The sequence below is a fragment of the Schistocerca gregaria genome, chromosome 2 (genome assembly GCF_023897955.1).
Source record: "Schistocerca gregaria isolate iqSchGreg1 chromosome 2, iqSchGreg1.2, whole genome shotgun sequence".
Lineage (NCBI taxonomy): Eukaryota > Metazoa > Arthropoda > Insecta > Orthoptera > Acrididae > Schistocerca > Schistocerca gregaria.
In genome coordinates, this window is record NC_064921.1 from 317,981,784 (window position 1) to 318,001,439 (window position 19,656).

At 42.7% G+C, this 19,656-nt stretch overlaps 1 protein-coding gene and 1 long non-coding RNA gene across 17 annotated transcripts in view; one reads left to right on the forward strand and one right to left on the reverse strand.

Annotated features, from left to right (window-relative positions):
* The window catches only part of LOC126336946 (sodium bicarbonate cotransporter 3), a 1,595,930-nt gene that overhangs the window by 602,380 nt on the left and 973,894 nt on the right, over nt 1-19,656 (reverse strand). The gene's annotated exons all lie outside the window — the stretch shown is intronic.
* Nucleotides 1-19,656, forward strand: part of LOC126336952 (uncharacterized) — a 367,007-nt gene that overhangs the window by 322,372 nt on the left and 24,979 nt on the right. The window contains exon 2 of the long non-coding RNA XR_007565024.1: nt 12,078-12,249. This is a non-coding gene — a long non-coding RNA (uncharacterized LOC126336952). The remainder of the gene's footprint in view (nt 1-12,077; nt 12,250-19,656) is intronic.

The window sequence follows — 19,656 nt, forward strand, 5'->3', positions numbered from 1 at the left end:
AATACTTTGAACAACAAATGCTCTGCCCCAGGTTGCCCTCCATGGGTTGGGTGCACGTAACGCCTGTGGTTATATTGGGTTAGACAGAGTATCAATCAGTCGTAGAATTAAGTTACTTTAATATGACATTTATAGTCACAACGCAGATCAGATTTCGACCTGTGTCAGGTTATTATCAATGCTAAAACAAATACAAGAGTATTTATTACAATGTGATTTACAAAAGTTATAAGTCCATCACATCGTTGTCTTTTAATGTCAACATAACATACCAGTGCGGAATTGTAGCAGTTGTTCGTGCTCAAGTGAATGCTTACACAGTTCAACCATTACTGTCGTAAAATTATATGTTGGTTTCACAGTACGCATCGGTTTTGCGTATGGCGCCCTCTATGAGCTGCGCCTTAAGTTTACACTTTTGACGAGACTTTTTGTAATATTTATGTTGTATAGTAACTAAGTCGTAACAAGAAATTATTATGAGTAAAACTATGTAAAATTACAGTTCTTACTTTTTCTCGTGTCTGTAATGTGCTAGATGTTTAAAATTACTATAGCACGTAACCCAGACAGTTTACGCCACATGGGCTAAAATTAATTATAAAACTAATATGGCTACGTAAAGTACGTTATAGGAAGAATTGCATATTTTGTAGTGTTGAGACCTGTCTTAACTTAATTGTTACTTGACAAAAGATATAACGTGAACTTTATTTACAAAATGCACTAGTAGCGCTTGTAAGAATCATTTCAATATGTCGCACTTAGTGGCCGAGAAATAAGAACAATATGATAAAGCGTGGTCTTTTGAACACTTATTTTGAAAAATGACAGTTTTACGTATTAATTGTTGCTAATAGTTACCCTCATGAGTTTGTGTGTTATTCTAATGCAAGAAGTTATGTAAATATAGTGTTATGAAACTGGTACTCGTTTATGCAAGTGGCTGCTACATAATGGCGTGAGGTTGCGACTGATCTTTGAGACCCCCTGGGTCGAATTTATCACAGCTATTTATGGCTAATTGTCTCCTTACGTGATTGCAGTGTGATGGGGCGACTTTTATATGCTTGAGACTTTAATTGTCCCCAAAGAAACAAATCACAAGGTGATAGATTGGGTGTTCTTAGAGGCCAGGTGATGTCTCCTTGCGAAGAGAGAAGACGCTGAGGAAACAACTATTTCAAAAATTCTATAGTACGCCGAGAAGCGTGAGTTGTGGCTCCTGTTGTTGGAAGCCTACTTGTCCAAAGTTCCAAAACAAACTGGTTTAACGTAGGCCCCTCTCAAGTAATTTGAATTAACTATTACTGTTACGCCATCCAAAAGTTTGACACCCAAACTCGAATGGTTTTTCCATGTCGGTCAAGTCCGAACGGAGTGCAAAATGCTCGTCGAGTAGTAATCACGCAACTGCCATTACGAGGTGTACTCCTCCACAACAAACTCACATTGCTCACCTAGCCAAGCTATTTTCCCTGCTGGAAATTGTACGTACAACGCTATCTATCCATACCTCCTCCATATAAATAGCCCAACTCAGCGGTCTCTCCAAATACGGAAGGTTATTTTGCCGGATGCTGTAGCTCGTCTCCAGTCACTGACTTCTGAAAGAAATGTGAATGGATGATGAAAGTACGTAAGAGTGGCAAATCAAGACATTAAAGACAAAACTGGTTGAGCTGAGAAATAATTTATGGAGAACTACCAGTATATGTATCGGGCCGGTACGCAGGACAGAACAGACCAGCAGTCTCTCAGGGGTCGTGTGTGGCAAGAGAAATTCCACACCGATACGATCACCTGGCAACCCGATTAAGGGCGAAAACAGAGTGAAGAACGTCTTCTAGTCGGGAGATCGATAACAGTAAACGTTGGAGGACTACAAACGTAACAGATATCAGTTTTCGAGTCAATAAGAATATAAGATGCGAAATAATCAGGTCAGCTGATAGGTTGGACCAGATAGGTGGGACCAGCCGAATGTCCCCGGCGGCTCTGTATGCGACAGACGCCGTCTTTACCCCAGCTGTCCCACCCCCAACCCATTACAGTTAAGGGGTTAACGAGGAGAACTACTACCCCTGAAACGGAAACAGGGTGCGACAGAAAAAGAAGCAGACCGCGTCTAAAAGCAATTAAATCTGAAGAAAGGACGGATGATAGAGGCCTGACACCTGAGAAAAAAATATTACTTTCACTGAAAACCATTCCAGCTGTCGGTGAATCGTCCGCCAGTGTAAGGGGCAAAGAATCCGGAAGACCATGAGCAGCGTAGAGAGACAGGAGAAGGGAGCATTCCACCAGTATATGAGTTGCTTTCTATAAGGTTCTACAGCCACAACATGGGGGAAAGTTATTAAAGACTGAGCTCCACGTCGGATTGACGAAGGATGAGGAGGGAGTACAGCTGTACCCTTTCACAGGTACCATTCCATTAATCCTCAAATACAGGTAAGAAATTAGATTCGGAAAAGAAATTAACCATTCTGGATAAAACCGCTCCATAAGCGATCAGCATTAGATCTGTCGTCGGATGTTTACCCTGCAGCTAAACATAATATCTGCGCTCACTAACCGGTCACTTCACAATTGCCTTATTAGGAAGTCAACTCTGATATACACTATTTCTCAGTGTCTAACACACCAGTATCGCATTCTCCAAGCGAAAGTTAAGGATTACAAGAAATTTCACGTATAATTACTTCTGCTCATAAAAGCTACTGAAACAATGCACGAGCAGTTCAAGAGAAGTCAAGAAACAGGCAGCTTCTCCCAAAATTTATTTTGTTGCTTTATTTTAAATTAGGGACAGTAAAATTTTATTAGGTACATGAACATTAATCGACTGCGACTGTTAAAATAAACTCGTGCATGATCTGCCCACCTAAAAAAAGAAACTTCACAGTATGGTAGCAACGTGGGAACAGCTCCCTCACTACAGGACCTGCCGCAATGAATCATCCACACCACAACAAATGCAAAACCACCAAACATCGGAAATAGAGGAAAAATAAAAAATGAATTCGGTGCTCTTACAGAACACGTTTGCTACTCGTATTATTAGGTTCTGTTGACAAACTGTCATGGTATCGCCCAGGTACATATCTGCCTCGCTGTCGTTAATCCCATTGTTTGCTACAAGAACTGCTGCACCCAGCAATCACTACACGATGACGTCAAGATCTACACGCAGCTTTCAGGTAAGTAAAGTGGGGTGCTGCAGAGTAAGGTCACCAAACTTTTTTGGTCAAAACTCTTAAATCTTTTTAAAGGAAACACACTTTATAAAAATTCTATATATTTATTCTTCGTTATACATATTTATATCTCATCGTAAACAACCTGCCAAAAAATACATTTTTCCCAACAAGGGATCAGTTGACTTTGCTGACGGAACCACAATCTCACCTTTGCTTGTGCCGGTTCAGTACTATCAAAGTGGAGTCCCAGAAAGTGTTCTTTCAGTTTGGGAAACACTCAAAGCTCTATCACACATGTTGTGGTTAGCACAATAGTTTCCTTCATTACAAGCACGAACGATCCAACGTCGCACGTTACTGACGTCGATACATCATCACCGTACACAACTTTACTGTGGTTAGAAACACCATTACTAAACGCTGTTTCTCATGCACCGACATAGCTACGTTACACGCCTCCATGTTACATGCTACAATTTGGAGCTCTATAGGGATGCAACTTGCGTTATAGAAGCGGGAAAGTCGACCGAGTAATATGCATGACATGTAATATCTCTTCAGATATCCAGAATAGGACAAAAAATTCAGAGGCATTACTTTTCAGCCATAGTACTAAGTAAATCATCGATTACATTAGGTGTCATCTGCAGATTGTGGAAGTATCGAAGTTTTCAGTCCTTTACTGTCACCTGAAAAATTTTGATTATACATGAGAGACAGACGGAGAGGGAGTGGTGCAGGGGGAGGGAGAGGGGCAGGGGGTGGGAAAGGGAGAGGAGGAGGGGGAGGGGCTAGGCGTGGGAGATTATATATATGTTGAGGAGAGAGTTTAACATACTGTTGAGGACGAGGTGTTTACAGACAGGGCATAAGCTCGTATGGGCATGGATGAGAAACGAGATCTATCTCATTTTGAAGGGAGCCATCACAACATTTGTCGTAACATATCTAGGAAATTACGAAAAACCAGAATTTTGACAGTTCGATGTCTGGTTTACATTTACATCTGTGTTTTACTTTTAAATGAATTCTAGCTTTGTTATTAAGAAGAAAATATCTTTCCTAAGTGCTTTTGCACTTTGGAATAAATAAATATGAAATTATCGACATTTTTTGATAACACATTTCTCAGTTAGGGAAAATAAACCGTAGTTAAAAGTAGCTAGGAAGCTTACGACGCAGTGGCAGGTGTACTGTACTGTTGGTCGATGTTGTGCTGTTTAAAACGCTATCAAATGAAATTGGCGGTCGTGTATACAAAAGTATGATAGTGACCACTGTAACTGCTAAACTTATCTTGTTACCCGAAAAGCAAATCACGTCGCCTGAATGTCATAACAGCAGATTCCAGCGCAGCTGTGTGCTGCATGAACAGACGGCCAATCAGGGTCCTTATGAAGGCTTTAGGAAACAAACTAGACGTCAGTACTATGGAAACAAGCAAACAGTTGGAAAATACACTGTTTAAGATACGAGAATTGGCATCCAAGGACAAGTCGAGCTTTTCAGTATATAGCAGTGTGGTTCAATTTCTAACCTTGGTGCCTCAGTTCTGCAAGTATCATAGGCGGACAGCAAACAATATGAAAAAGATGCATGTCGTCGTCTTTCCATACGCCTGATATTGTGAGAAACCTACATTAAACAATTTCCTTCTCTTTGTGTTTTATGTGTAATGGTGACAGTGAAGCAATGTTAGAGGGATACGTAGGCTGTAGCATTGCTTAATAGAATATCGTTATCATATATTCGTGCGACTAGGTAAACTACTGAACACTGTACTTCTCGAATACGGTGTCACTTGTTGAAGAATCAGACTTACTTCCGAAGGTGGACTAAATAAGTACACGCGTACAACACTGTAACCTCGTTAGTGTAAGCAGTAAAGAAAGACATACAATGCCGCATAAATCCAATGCAAAGACGTGTGTAAGCTTGGGAGAATCATAAGAAAGTGTAATTAATCCATGAAAGAAGTGGCTTACAAGACACTTGTTCGACCTGTTGTTGAGTAATGCTCCTCTCCCTGCGACCCTTCCTAAAACTTCAGTGGCAGCCGCTGCAAGAGAGGAGCTGTGCGTTTTGGAGAAGTATACTGATGATATTTAGAGAACTATGTTCCAGAAAAAGTCCGCAACAAAGTAAAAAATCAGAAAAATTAGAGCCTATTTGGAGGTTTCCCGACAATCATCCTTTCCACTATTAATTGAAAGAACAGAATTTTTTTATATATAAAGGAGGATAGAGTGGTAGTACTCAAATTATTCTCCTCCTCCTCCTCACATCGTAAGATGGCTTATGGAGAACACATGTAAACGTAGGTTTATTATAACACAATCTATGTTTCAAGTAATGACTAAAAGCTTCCTAATTAAATTAACATGGCTCACTTTAAAATCGAAACCTCAGTTCACGGAATCAATTCTAGGAACAAGAACAACATTCAAAAAGCATTAGTCACACACTTTGATCCACAAATGTGCCAGTTTCAGTAACCTCCCAGTAACCATAAAACTTTAAGGACCCAGAGGATTTAGTGGTGGCCAGCTACTCCTTTCCCGTTGATGAATATATTATCAGAAGTAGTTCATGTATATACACTGCTCTACAACACTTAAGGGCGAGCTAGCTAAAGTAAAGTTACATATTAAATATTCTGTGCTCATGAATAAAAGTGCGCGACATTTTGCCGCAGCTCGAGCACCGTAATCTCCGGCTGTGAAACAGATGTTGCATATGATGAGTCTGCTCAATACGTATCCAAAGTGGATCGCACTCATGTTCAGTACGTCTGAACAGGACACTAGCAGTCGAATTCGAGAGCTGTCGTCCGTAACGTGTTATGTTATCTACCAAATTATGTGCATGCCAGGTGAGCAATGTCACACATGAAACACCTTTACATTAGAATGGAACTGAGTCTTGTCTGTTCTGTCGGATATGTAAGACAGAACAGAAAACACTCGGGATGACAAGACCTGTACTTAATTTTCTGAAATAGAAGAAAGGAGAAGAAATGGAAAGAAGTTAGTATGAAATCATGCCTCCCAGCCACGGCCATTGCGGTATTGCAATGGCGAAAGTTGAAAATTTGTGCCGGCTCGGAAGTCGACCCCTGTTGCTCCGCCTAAATTTAACAATTGCCATAACTGTCTCGGCTATCTGGAACCGCCTCCTGTCCGACCCATGTTCTCAGATCATCGCTTGCTGCATTGAAGCGTCCGTCGTTCATTACAAATATTATCCATAAATTTTTGATAGGTGTACAGTTTGAGTGACATTTATGCATTACTGATAAAAGTGAAAACACCCAGCTACGTTAATATAATCGAGTGCTATAGCTCCCCCTTCCTCAGTTTCATAAAGTGCAAGAATTGCCAATGGCAAAAGTATACTCGTGTCATCTCGTCTCGTTTTTCTGATTTCCAGTAGTCGAAGGTGAGTTTCAGATGACATAAAGGGCGTTGTGTTCATTAGTGTGGATTTCACTCACACACACACACACACACACACACACACACCATCAGAGCCCAACTCAACATACTTCTTTGGCCAAATCCTCAGGGAGTATGGCGTGATGTTGAGAGTATGGCGAACATCATGGAAATGTGTGTATGTAAAGCTCCTTTAAGAAGACGATCATGGACAGTCTGAGCAGCGCGGGGTAGCCGCGAGGTCTTAGGCGCATTGCACGGTTCTCGCGGCTTCCCCCCGTCGGAGTTTCGAGTCCTCCTAGGTTAAGTAGTCTGTAAGCCTAAGGCCCGTTGACCTCAGCAGTTTGCTCCCACAGAAACTAACCATAATGGACAATCTGCTTCTCTTAAGACTCACTACAGTTACGTTGTATTCATTATGTGTTGCGGTAGGCTGCGACTAAGATCTGAAGATGGTCTAACTCACAACTATTAGCAGTCCGCTGTATCAATCCTCTACGAAGTACCTTCCGTTGTTTGAAAGAAACAGTGGTGACGTACACTTCGATAAATTCGAATGGCGTCTGCACATTATGAAATGACTGGCCAGATTTCATGCCACTTTGCTCTACATATATCCGTAAATAACACCGTCTAGATACTTTATCACTTTCTTTATCAAATAAAACATTGTCCGCTACTCTGTATAGTTTTTAAATTTGATTATATCGGCCAGTTGCAACATGATTATCAGTCGACCTAACAACATACGAGATACAGACAAAATAAAAGTGTAATGCATATAAAAACACCAAATGGCAGTGTCAATTTAACACCGAATGTTACCTAATACTAACTTTCAGATAACGTTTGTATAACAAAAATGGCTTTGAGCACTATGGGACTTAACATCTATGGTCATCAGTCCCTGAGAACTTATAACTACTTAAACCTAACTAACCTAAGGACATCACACAACACCCAGCCATCACGAGGCAAAGAAAATCCCTGACCCCGCCCAGAATCGAATCCGGGAACCCGGGGGCGGGAAGCGAGAACGCTACCGCACGACCACGAGATGCAGGCTCTGTATAACATGTCGCAGTATAGGTAGCATGCGAATTCCTCCAGTCCACATGTGGAGCTACATCTAAACACTAACATTATCTCTATCAAATAGGGGTAGAATGTTTACCATGCATGTCGGATACCTTACGTACGTATTCAAACAACAAATCACTGAGAATTCGCGTTATCTCATGCACCAACATCGGACTTATTGTCTAGACTGAAATACAAACTAACTGACACGAAGTACTCTCTTTGGGGAAAAAAAGAACCACGGAAGAATTATCCGAATGGGACGGAAATCGGTATATGTAATGTACATGTGCAGACATACGAATGATCACAATTTCAGAAAAATTTGACTAGTTATTCAGGCGAAAGAGCTTCACAAATTGAGCAAGTCAATAAAGCGTTTTTCTCCATCTCTGGTCCTTAATCAAGCAATTATTCGGTTTGGCAGTGAAAAGTTATTGAATGTCCACCTGAGGGACATCGTCCCAAATTCTAACTGGTGTATTAGATCGTCAAAAGCCGGCCGCTGTGGCCGAGCGGTTCTAGGCTCTTCAGTCTGGAACCGAGCTGCTGCTATGGTCGCAGGTTCGAATCCTGCCTCGGGCAGGTTAGTTAGGTTTAAGTAGTTCTAAGTCTAGGGGACTGATGACCTCAGATGTCAAGTTCCCTAGTGCTCAGAGCCATTTGAACCATTTGAGATCGTCAAAATCCACAGATGATTGGAGGGCCCTGCCCATCATACTCTTAAAATCGGGGAGAGATCCGGCGACCTTGCTGATGAAGGTAGGGTTTAGTAAGCACGAAGACAATCAGTAAAAACTCGTCGTGTGTGCGCTGGCATAATCTTGCTGAAATGTAAGCTCAGGGATGGTCTGCCATGAAGGGCAAGGAAACGGGACACACCACAATCCTGTATGTGTGCCGCTCTGAAAAGAAGTGGCATCCCAGATCATCACCTGTGGTGGTCGGCCCGTATGGCTGGCGACAGTCAGGTTGGTATCTCACCACTGTCCGGCCTGGACTCTTACTGACTGAAGTACAGTTGCTTTCAGTGATGAGTACCGCTTCGAACTGCACCCCGATGACCAGCTAAGACGTGTGTGGAGACGCCCAAGACATCGCCCAACCTGACTGTACCCGCTTTACGGCCCGACACCAGGAGTGATGGTATCTGTGCCATTTTTTCCACGGCAGGACACCTTTGGTTGTCATCCACGACACTGTAAGGTGTCAGGCAAAACCAACACCTTCCATGAAAACCCTGACATGATAAGCAAATCCAGTAGTATGTCACATAGCTCCAAATAAATCGTGACATTAAATTAACCAAAGTAATACGAGCCACAAGTGAGCAAATGGAATACCAAAAACTAATACAAGAATGCCTAAATGCATGTCATACCTTCCCACCGTGAGACAGACGCAGTTCCAAGGGGAGAAACGAGAACAGAAGCCGAGAGTAGAACCGTGTTAAGCTAGAAGGCCCTACGATAAGGGACGGACTGGACACCCACGTCGCCAGCCTACCGCTAAGACCACACCACCAGCACGTTTTAGCGTGAGACTTTTTCGCGTCTCTGTTACGTTAGGACCACCCGCCAGCCCATGTTAAAAGATAGAGCCCTACAGAAGAACAGTATAGATCTTACGATAACGCTAAAAGGATCACACCAGCTGCAGGTTTTAGCGTGAGACTTTTTCGCGTCTCTGTTACGTTGCAAACTTTAAAAACATTGCCCCACCACGAAAAGTATAACGTTTCTCATTGGATAGACAGAATTTTTGTTGGCGGAGCTTAAGAATAACATTGAGACCCTGATTGGTCAGATGAAAACACAGCCAGATAGATTTTTTAAACCAACTTCGGTAAATTGTAGTAAGGAGAAGTTAGGAGAGAGTTAGTTGCGAGACGGCGAGCTGGATGGCTGCTGCGCCGGCCGCTGCCGCCCCGACGCAACTCAAAGACCGACAAGGTAATGAACGCACGCGATGCCGCATTTTTGAGCGCATAAGGCTTCACTCAGGACTGCAGAAGTCTCATCTGTTACACCCCCTTTGTTGCGTAATACTAGTGTCGATCGTAAATTACAGCTCATGGTGTTCAAATTTGCCACTTGAAGTAAAAATCTGAAACGCGATGACTTCTCTGTTATATAATTATTGAGAAGCCACATCAGCCACTGTAATTTACGACAAGTTAGATAAGTAATTAAAGATAACTGAGAGTCACTGTAGACCATTTTGATAGTTTTCTCTTTTGTGAAACTTAATTTAAACCTAGATTATAGATGCGATATTGCATAGGACATCCTTAGATCCATTGTAGAACTTGGAAACCCATTCAGGGGATATTCGTTCACATTTTTGTTCAACGCAGTTGGTTTTTACCATCCTGTATTATAACATTTCCTTTTACCAATAGTGCAATTTATAAACAATGTTTTGTGAGTAGAATAAAATTTCCAGTGGTAAACGTAACTACTTTTTCAACGTTATTTTACCAGATAACTAAAAATAGGAAAGCCTTGAACACCTTCCACTAAATTTAGTTAGTATGAAGATTCTTTTACAGGGAGTGCAGTGGAGCTGATGCTGATATCATTAAGTATTTGATTATATCATCGCTAGTCTCACTGAACTCTTCTGAATTCTACATGTCATGTGTGGTCTGGCGTCTACTTACCAGCAACAGGTCCCAGGTTCAAACTAGTCAGTCCCCTAAAAAACACGCTCAGAGCTTCGTTGCGCGAAAGTGGTAGGGATACACGATATAGAACAAACAGACACCACCATGAATGTTTAGAACACCCTTACATCACAAAGGTACTTCTACGATATTCACAAACCCATTTTGTCGCCCTTCATATCAAGCCTTCGCCCGTCGATTGGTCTTCGTGTTTGCGAACCCTACCTTTGCCAGCAAGGTCGCCGGATCTCTCCCCAGTTGAGAACGTCTGGAGTGTCACAGGCGGTATTCTTTAACTAGCTCGGGGTTTTGATGATCTAACGCGCTGATTGAACAGAATTTGGCACGATATCCCTCAGGAGGACATCCAACAATTCTATCAACGACTGACAGTGCTGGAGTAAGGTCAGAAGTCGACCAACGACTTACTGACTTGCTCAATTTCTCAAGCTCTTTCTTTTGAATAACTCATCTACTTTTACTGAAATTGTAATAGTTTGTTTCTCTGTACATGTACATCAGTACTGATTTCCGTCGCAATTGGATAATTCTTTATGGGGCGTCTTTTTTCCATTGTCTTACAGTGTATATCAAAAATCTTATGACCCTACAGTTTTTTTATCGATAATCCACACCTCACTCTAGTTTGTTTTCTTGTTTCAGTAATTTGGTGTGTTCATAGGTTGCTTGAAGATGATTAAAAATGGAAATTGTCTGATAGCAGATATATTGTAGAGCCCGTAACGGGCGATATTCCATATCGAGGCTGCGTACGATGGGCAAACAAAATTTGTAGCCTTCATGCACACTAAAATGAACGCTAACGCTAAATAGTTCTAAAAGTGCAGTAGCGGAATTGGTGCCCACTTATTCAGGGAAGCTCCAAGTTACATACTGCGTATTGCTTAGAGAATTAAGTGTTAAGACTTCCATCACCACCTTCGCCGAACGGTTAGTGTCGCTGCCTTCGGTGCAGAAGGATCTGGGTTTCATTCCCAGTACCACTTCAGGTTTTTTTCTGGGGTATTTTGATGTAATACTGGGTGCACTCACAGCCCTTGTGAGGCTAAATAGGTTGCTGCAGCAGTAAATAAGCAATCATAATACTTTGTAGGGAGCATTCGGATGAGACCTAAGGCCTAATCCTTGAGTGGTGTTTACGTTTATGTGTTAGTCTTCAGTTTCAGAGTATCATGATTCAATCGCCATCTCGTCTTCTGTTTATTTCTGGAACTCTACAGCAGTTTCAGCATATCAGTTGCAGGATTTAACACTCTGCGAAGATTACACAGTATTAAGACTCTGCGTAGATCACATTAGTATTAAGATCTGTACTACTTGTGGAATATATCTTGATGCCGGTCATATAGAAAGCTGATACTTACGTCTTTTTCTCCTGAAACTAATACACGTGGTAAGTGCCTAACCCTTTGGTGCTTGCGGCAACCCTGAGTAGCAACACTGAGTACTGAGCGTTAATTCCTTCTGGAGCTGAGCCACACATTGTAGTATCATATTTTCATTATTCTAGAATGGGACAGATTAAGAGCATATTTTTTCTGTACAGTGGGACATTCTCTTCGGTGAAAAAATGGAGACAGTTCTTACAGACCTATTGGGAAGAATGAAAAATGTAAATAAAATAAATTTTCTAGTGAATATTTCCTAACTACTGTACTTCCTTTATTGTTACAGGTGGCGTTACTAACGACGTTCAAAGACGATAAGGAACGAGGAAAGAGTTCTTCCCTGAATCACTGGCAGTTCGAAACGTCATGAAGCAAGATGATTGAATCAGTCTATCGCACGTGAAATAGAGCGTAGCTAATTGATTAACATTGAAAAACAGCGCAGTTATTGAAAGGAGGTATGTTGTGTTGTCTGAAAATAAACTGAAGTAACCATTAGAGGTAAAACGTTTGTAGCACTATCTCGTGCATTCATGCACCAGGAAGGTGTACGACTAACTTCTGAACCTCCCGAAGAAACGTTGGTTGTATTGAAACGAATGAGGACCCATTTCTGCTTTTTTTCTGGATGTGGTGGGGAGCGGTTGGCGGGCTGGGGGCGACCTGAAAACAGTATGACGACGTGGAACGTAGTCGATAGCCCCAGCAACAGCTAAGAGGTTCAGTCTTCTTTTAAATGATTTGATAATGTCCTCCACCTTTTATTACCCTGTACTAATTTTTTCATTGCTTTGGCGGTGCCGGCTGAGTAATGAAACAGGTCAACGTTTCTCAGAGATTGGGCGTTGCGTAATTAAAACTGGAAGATCTAAACGGTGACCATATGAAATGTTCAAGCCCTCACCAAACTGTTATTCTCCACTTGGTGCTTGGCTAATTTAATGTTCATAAAAAAGAGAAATTTTTAAGCATTCCCATTTGAGTGTAAAAGAAATTAGCCGCCTGCCCCTGACCATCCCACACGTCACCTCCCCCTCTCCCTCTCCCCCATCTCTCCCCCCCCCACACACACACTACCCCCCCCCCCACCCGCCCCCCTCCCTCCATCCTCCCTAGAGTTTACCTCGTCTTACGTGGCCCGATGATTCCATAATCGGACGAATTTAATTTGTTTCGACGTTGTCCCCAACCGCCTTTCTCTTTGCAGTGGTCGTAATTAACCTAAGAGAGCAAATCCTTGAGCGCTGTCAGTCTGCAATCGCATTAAGTTTGCGTGGTGAGCAGAGATTGGGACATGAAAAATCTCCCAGAAACCAGGCTGGTCGGTGCACCAGTGCAACTGTCGCGTGTATTCTATGTGTGGTGTAGATCGATGTCTCGTAGTAGAACGCAGTTCGTTAACGCTATACGTCCATGTAAAATATCCCAACTGGCAACGCCGTTCAACACATAAAAATATTGCTCTACGCAGTTTCAGAAGTTTCGTAGTCGTGGCTTAAGGCAGTTCGTTTAAGTCTTGTGACATCCAAATACACGCAGAAGGCAATAGGCAATGAGACATTATAGCATACTCTATAAGTTAGGCTGAGGCACCCAGAACGGTACAGTAGCCGACTAACGGTAGAGTAATGATGTTGAGTCGGCCGAGAAACAGTGAAACTATGGTAAAAAAGAGGCGCAATGATCAAAAATTTATTTTTTGTAGTTGCTGATAACTAAATGTAGGTCTCATCTCGCCATTACGGCCTAATAACTGTAAATCTCTGGACCGTCTTTAATGAAATCGTCTAAACACTATCTCTCGTTAGCTTTTACATCAAAAGATCCAGTTCAGTGGAAATGCACAACATGATTTTGTTTCTGCTAGCAGTGAGAAATGGTAGCGCTACTCGGAGCCAACGACTGCTGGCAGCAGAGGAAAGTGCAGATCCTGCCCTACTTACCCTGAGTGGCTGCTGGCGGGAGTTAAAAGGAAAACCGAGTCGTTTCAAAAATTATGTGACTCACGTTTCTCAGCCGGTAAGTGATCGCGCTCAACCTAAGTGTCCGCACGTAATTCCATTATTGCATGCAGTCTTTGTCAGTGTGCGGTGTCGTTGGGAAATTCAGGATGCGTACTGCAGCGAGGGCACACCGATTAATTAATTGTAGTGGGTCAGTGGTGCTTGGGTGAGGAAGGAAATATTTATTGATTCAAAATCTGACGATTCCTCGTAAGATGTATAGCTGACAATATATAGGAGCTAATTAGTGAATCAAAACCTTTTGCGTTTGAAACACATTTGACTGATATATCTGATTGGTTTTAGCAGATAGTTCACCTGATTTGAAATACTTAAGATTTTCTGGAACCGATCGCTCCTTCTGTGTGACTAAACTCGAAGAAGCTAATCATCTCTCCTATCTGCAATCATTCTCAAACACTGTGTTTTCAAATACAACTGAAAAATAACTGTTTCCAGACAGTGGTTCCTGTTTTCACTGTTACTTGACCTGTTGACGAGTAACAAATACCTTTTAGATGCGGATTTAGCTTACAAAAGTCTGTTGTTTGAGATGGATCACGATACTGAAATACATTCCAGAAATATTTCTCTAATTTTCAATAGAATGTTCGACCTACTATAACTTTTTTTTAGATTGTGATTTTTTTTCGATTATCTACCACTCATACCTTTGCGTTGGAAATAATAACTACAGCAAGATTTTCGCAATGGCATTAGTCTTCTCCAGACGCATCAGATTAGGCAGTTAGTTATCAACGTGTATGAATGCAGACAGCTCCTGATTACACTCTAGAGTCTGTTGTAACGTCTGTATAATTATTAGGCCTTGACCGTTTTGTGCGAGTTAACTGTGGGATGCTAAGAAAGGCGTAAGTGTCAAAACAATCGAAGAAATTAGCTGTAAACTCACGTTTCCAGTTTAACTCGTCTAAAACTATCCACCCGTAGATGACAGTAGTATCCCTGTGGCTTCTGTCCGCCTCTGGAACATGTTTTCCTGCACTCTGCTCAAAATTATTGCCGTTTTGGTAAGACAAAGCTGAAGAAAGTTTCCTTCAATTTTATCACTCTTCCCTTAAAATTATAGTACATGATCGATTCTCTCTGAGAAACAATTAAGCATCATGCCGTTGTAATAGGGGGTGACTTCAACTTTCCAGGTGTAGACTGGGAGTATTATGCCATCAAAATTGGTGCCAGAGATAGGGAATCTTGTGGCAGTCTTCTGGATGTTTTGTCCGAAAATTACTTTGAGGTGATAGTTAGAGAACCAACCCTTGAGAGTAACGTCTTAGACCTCCTGGCAAGAAACAGACCTGAACTTATCGAATCAGTAACGTAGAGGAAGGTATCAGTGATCATAAGGCTGTGACACCATCTATGATTACGGGTCCTACAAGGAATGTTAAGAAAGGTAGGAAGATATATTTGCTCATCAAGGGTGACAGGGTACAAATTTTAGAATATCTCAGCAGTCAGCACCAAATATTCGGTGATGCGGACGAAGATGCGGAGAACAAATGGAAAAATTTCAAAGGCATCGTTCAATATGTCCCAGACAAGTACGTTCGGAGTAAGGTTTTAAGGGATGGGAAAGATCCACCATGGTTTAATAGCGGTGTTAGAAAAGTGCTACGTAAACAAAGAGCACTTCATCCCAGATTCAAGAGAAGTAAAAATCTAGCTCACAAACAAAAGCTGAACGAAGCGAAAATGAGCGCAAGGAGAGAAATGACAGAAGCGTTCAATGATTTTGAAAGTAGGGCGTTGTCAACCGACCTGAGTAAAAGCCATAAGAGATTTTAGTGGTATGTGAAGTAAGTAAGTGGGTCAAAATAATGTTTTCATTCCTTCAGCCGCCGGCCGCGGTGGTCTAGCGGTTCTAGGCGCTCAGTCCGGAACCGCGCGACTGCTACGGTCGCAGGTTCGAATCCTGCCTCGGGCATGGATGTGTGTGATGTCCTTAGGTTAGTTAGGTTTAAGTAGTTCTAAGTTCTAGGGGACTGATGACCACAGCTGTTAAGTCCCATAGTGCTCAGAGCCATTTTAACCATTCTTTTAGCGACCACACCGGCACCGAAATAGAAGATAACAGAGAGAAGGCCCAAATACTGAATTCGGTCTTCCGAAGTTGTTTCACCGCGGAAGATCGTATCACCGTCGTTCCTTTCAATCATCGTACGAACATCGAAATAGCATATATTGAGATAGCCGACTTCGGAACTGAAAAGCAGCTACAATCGCTTAGTAGTGGAAAGGTTTCAGGGCCAGATGAGATATCTATAAGATTCTATAAAGATTATGCGAAAAAACCTGCTCCCCTTCTAGCAGTAATTTACCGTAGATCGCTTGAGCAAAAAGGTACATAACGACTGGAAAAAAGCGCAGGTCATTCCCGTTTTTAAGAAAGACCGTAAGACAGAGCCACACAATTATAGACCTATATCGTTGGCATCAGTCTGTTGTAGAATTATGGAACATGTTTTGTGCTCAAGAATTATGACGTTTTTGGAAAATGAACAACTCCTCTATAAAAAGAAACATGGATTCCGCAAACAGAGATCCTACGAAACTCAGCTCATTCTGTTCCTCTATGAGATCCACAGCGCAGTAGACAACGGCGCTCAGGCTGATGCTGTGTCCCTTGATTTCAGTAAGTCATTTGATACCGCTACGGTCGCAGGTTCGAATCCTGCCTCGGGCATGGATTGTGTGATGTACTTAGGTTAGTTAGGTTTAAGTAGTTCTAAGTTCTAGGGGACTGATGACCACAGATGTTAAGTCCCATAGTGCTCAGAGCCATGTTTTGCATTACGTAAATATTTTACAGACACACTTACCATGTGTGGATGGGATTGTCCTGCTGAAAAATGGCACGACGAAACTTTCGCACGAGATTTAACCTTTGAGGACATACGGGGCATGACACTGTGCCGTCAGTGTTCAGTATTCCCTCCACTACCACCCGTGACTTGAAGTCATTCCCGATGTGACTCCACACTACGACGCCAGGTGTAACATCGCTGTGCCTCTCCAGAACCCTGGAAGAATGGACACTCTACAGGTCACCGCCACATTCGACGATGGCCATCCGGAGTAGTACAAGACCGCGATATATCGCTGTGGACGATACGCCGCCGTTCATCAGCAGCAGATGCTTCCCAGGCACGGTGCTACTCCAAGCGCTGCCGTTCGTCTTGTGCTATTAATGGCAGCCTACGCATGGAACCGCAATTCGAGTCTGGCTGCTGCTAGTTTCTGACCAATGGTGCGGGACGGCACTAAATGTTGCGAGGAGTCCATTACTTGTTTTTGGATGGCATGCGCAGGTGTGAATGGGTTTCAGTGTGCTTGGTGCATAATACGGCGACCATCCCTTGTGGCTGTCAGAATCTTGACGATGAGTACACCTGCCCTCCGTTCCAATAGTGTTCAACATTGGGCCACTGTCACATCCGAATGCCATACAAATCTGAATCTTGCAAGATTCGACAAGCTAGTCAGATGGAGCAGTACAGTTCGCCCCCTTTCGGACTGTCGCTCGCTGATAACGCTGTATCACAAGAGTGCACGACAATTCCGCGTCCTCACAGTGGTCACTCAAGATGTGTCACTGTTCACACCGCTTATACACCATGTGATCAAAAGTATCCAAGACACCTGTCTAAATGACTTGTAAGTTCGTGGTGCCCTCAATCGGTATAGTGGAATTCAGTATGGTGTTGGCCCACCCTTAGCTTTGATGACAGCTTCCACTCTCGCAGGCATACGGTTAATCAGCTACTGGAGGGTTTCTCGGGTTAGGACAGCTCATTCTTCACGGACTGCTGCACTTGAGAGGTATCGATTTCGGTCGTTGAGGCCTGGCACGAAGACGGCGTTCCAAAACATCCCAAAGGTATTCTATACGATTCAGTTCAGGAGTCTGTGCAGGCCAGTCCATTACAGGGATGTTATTGTTGTGTAACCTCTCCGCCACTGGGCGTGCATTATGAACAGGTATTCGATCGTTTTGAAAGATGCAACCACCATCCCGAATTGCTCTTCAAGGTGCTTAAGACATTGATGTAGGCCTGTGGTGTGGTAGTGCCACACAAAACTACAAGGAGTGCAAGTCCCCTCCATGAAAAACACGACCACACCATAACACCACAGCCTCCGTATCTTACTGTTGGCACTACACACGCTGGCAGATGACGTTGACTGGGAATTAGCCATACCCACACCCTTCCATCGGATCGCAACATTCTGTACCGTCATTCGTCACTCCACACAACGTTTTTCCACTGTTCAGTCGTTCATTGTTTGCGCTCCTTACACCAAGCGATGCGTCGTTTGGCATTTACTGCCGTGATGTGTGGCTTAAGAGCAGCCGCTCGACCTGAAATCTAAGTTTTCTCACCTCCCGCCTAACTGTCATAGTACTTGTAGCGAATCCTTGATGCAGTTTGGAATTCCTGTGTAACGGTATAGATAGATGCCTGTCTATTAGACATTATGACCCTCTTCAACTGTCGGCGGTCTCTGTCAGTCAACAGACGAGGTCGAACTGTACGCTTTTGTGCTGTGCGTGTCCCTTCTCGTTTCCACTTCACTATCACATCGGAAACAGTGGACCTACGAATGTTTAGGAGTACGACACAAGTGACACCGAATCACTTGACCATGTTCGAAGCCCGTGAGTTCCGCGGAGCGCCCCATTCTGCTCTCTCACGATGTCAAATGACTACTGATGTGATATGGAGTACTTGGCACCACAATGCACCCAATGTGAAAAAAGTATGTTTTTGGGGATGTTCGGATACTTTTGATCATATAGTGTACTCGAGCAGGCGTGGTACAACATAGCAACTCTTCATGCGTTCTTGCAACCGTTCTATCTGTCAGAGAGAAAAGCAGCTCTAATCATTTACGAGCCCGTCGACGGTTTAGACGTGTTTGAAATTACACTGATATCCACCCATGTCTTCTAGGTGCTTCACTTTTTCCTTAGGCTGTGTACATCCCATTATATGTCACTTATGCTTCTCTCTCTTTCAGTTTCTTAGTTGTGGCACTATATTTTCTCCTTTATTCTTATCTATCATGCTTCTCTTTCCCTCACACACCCTCTCTTCACTTCCATTTTTGCCCGTGCTCAGTTTAATTCTTCCTGCCTGTAATTTCATTTTTTCTACTTTTTACCGAATATAAACTGTGGTGCTTTTTCACCCCTGCTAATACCATTAGACTATTTATGCAGGCTGTTCCAAGTATTAAATTCCATGTTTAAGTACATATCAAACGTCACATGCAATGCACATTTACACAGGGCTTGATCGTCAACGGACACAGATTTGGAATAAATTGCGACACACCATGCATACACAATTGTTCGCAGTCCAGACAGGTATGTTAAAAATGTGTACGCAATATTTTGTTTTAAGGAAGTACGAGTAACTGGACTGCAAACATTTGTTCGTGGATAGTTTCTGGCAATTAATTCCAAGGATGCATTATGGGGTAACGGTATGCACCTGTAACCAAGGCGGTAGTATCGCGAACACAAGATATAAAAGGTCAGTGCAATGGCGGAGCGGTCGTTTGTACTCATGTGTTTCACACGACGGGAATTAACAGACTTTGAAGGCAGAATGGTAGATGGAGCTAGAAGCATGGGACATTCCATTTCGAAAATCGTTTGGGAATTCAATACTCCAAATTTTAGCACCACCTCTCACCACGGACAACGTAGTGGCCGACGGCCTTCACTTACCAACCGAGAGTAAAGGAGCTCGATTTTAGTTCTCACTGCTAAAATATAAGCAACACAGCGTGAAATAACCACAGAAATCAATGTGGAATGTGCGACGAATGTAC